The sequence below is a fragment of the Sinocyclocheilus anshuiensis genome, unplaced genomic scaffold (genome assembly GCF_001515605.1).
Source record: "Sinocyclocheilus anshuiensis isolate Anshui unplaced genomic scaffold, SAMN03320099.WGS_v1.1 scaffold116, whole genome shotgun sequence".
Classification (NCBI taxonomy): domain Eukaryota; kingdom Metazoa; phylum Chordata; class Actinopteri; order Cypriniformes; family Cyprinidae; genus Sinocyclocheilus; species Sinocyclocheilus anshuiensis.
Window position 1 is genome coordinate 584,573 of NW_015554064.1, and position 1,328 is coordinate 585,900.

Sequence of the window (1,328 nt, forward strand, 5' to 3'; positions counted from 1 at the left end):
TTGAATGTTTTTTTTTCAAACTTTATTTGAAAGTTTATTTCATATTTTCGATATTTTTTTCACTATTTTAGTTTTAAAGTTTTTTTTCTACTTAAAAAAAAAAGTAATGTTTTTGATAGCTTTTTTTTTCAGTTCTTGTTTGTTTTAATGTTTAATTGGATTTAAATTGAATTGTTTTAAAGTTTATTTTATTTAATATTTTTAGTAGGTTTTATTTTAATTTCTCTGTTGTACATATTCTGTTTTAATCAACAGATTAACTGTTTTAGTGTTTAATTTTTTCATATTATTTAAAACTTTTTCATATTTTCAGTAGGTTTTTTATTTTTTATAATAATTTTTTGTTTGTTTGAATGTTTTTTACTTTAATTCTTAATTTAATTTTATTTAACTTTTTTTTTTTCAATATTTTTATTTTTTTTTTTCATTTTTATTTTTGTTTGTTTTAACGGTTAACATATTTTATTTTTTATATTATTTTACAGCACCAAATTTCTATCTGCCTAAATTGACACATTTTATCAGAAAATTCAGAAAGTCTGCTGTGATTGGTTAATGTAAGTGTCAATCTGATGGCAGCCTCGTGTCTGATTGGCTGCTTCAGTTTAATCGTTTAACCGTCAGATTTGAGAGATTCATTAAATCAGTTGATTGGAAAAATAATTTAGTTTGTGTTCATATTTCAGTGCACATTTATAGTTTTTCACTGCTAGTTTAATCATGTTATACATTTCATGAACAATCATAAGTTTGACACCAACACTGATGTTCAGCAGAAGGTCACATGACGTCCTGCAGTGGTTTTCCTCTCCTGGCCGGCATGTCGCGTGTGTCTGTGTTTTCACTCGTCTCTGCAGGGGCGTCTTATCTATCCCAGCATGCCGAGCGGCCAGCCGTGCCACCCCACCCCTGCTCTCTCAATCCGGCTGTATTTGTCACTGTCTCCGCTCACAGTTTTCCCAGCATCCTCTCCTGCTGCGTTTCTCTTCATGGAGGTGTAAATGTATTGGAGGAGCTGCTTGTGGAACCAAATAAACAAATCAAACCTTCAGAATCTCATATGAGGTGCTGGAAAACACACTCGTTTAGGAAAACTGGTTTTAAAAACATCATTACGTGTTTCCAGACGTCCCGCCATGACTCTTTACATGCTTGGAGACGTTTATTTGTTTAATTAAAATTTTGGTAACACTTTATTTTAAGGACCAATTCTCACTATTAAAGGGTTAGTTCACCCAAAATTAGCCCATAAATTACTCACCCTCAAGGCATCCTAGGTGTATATGACTTTCTTCTTTCAGACGAATCCAGTCGGAGTTATATTAAAA

The 1,328-nt window shown here is 31.4% G+C and overlaps 1 pseudogene; it reads left to right on the plus strand.

Moving 5' to 3' along the window:
• LOC107668634 (netrin receptor UNC5C-like) overlaps nucleotides 1-1,328 on the plus strand; it is a 73,991-nt pseudogene that overhangs the window by 70,396 nt on the left and 2,267 nt on the right.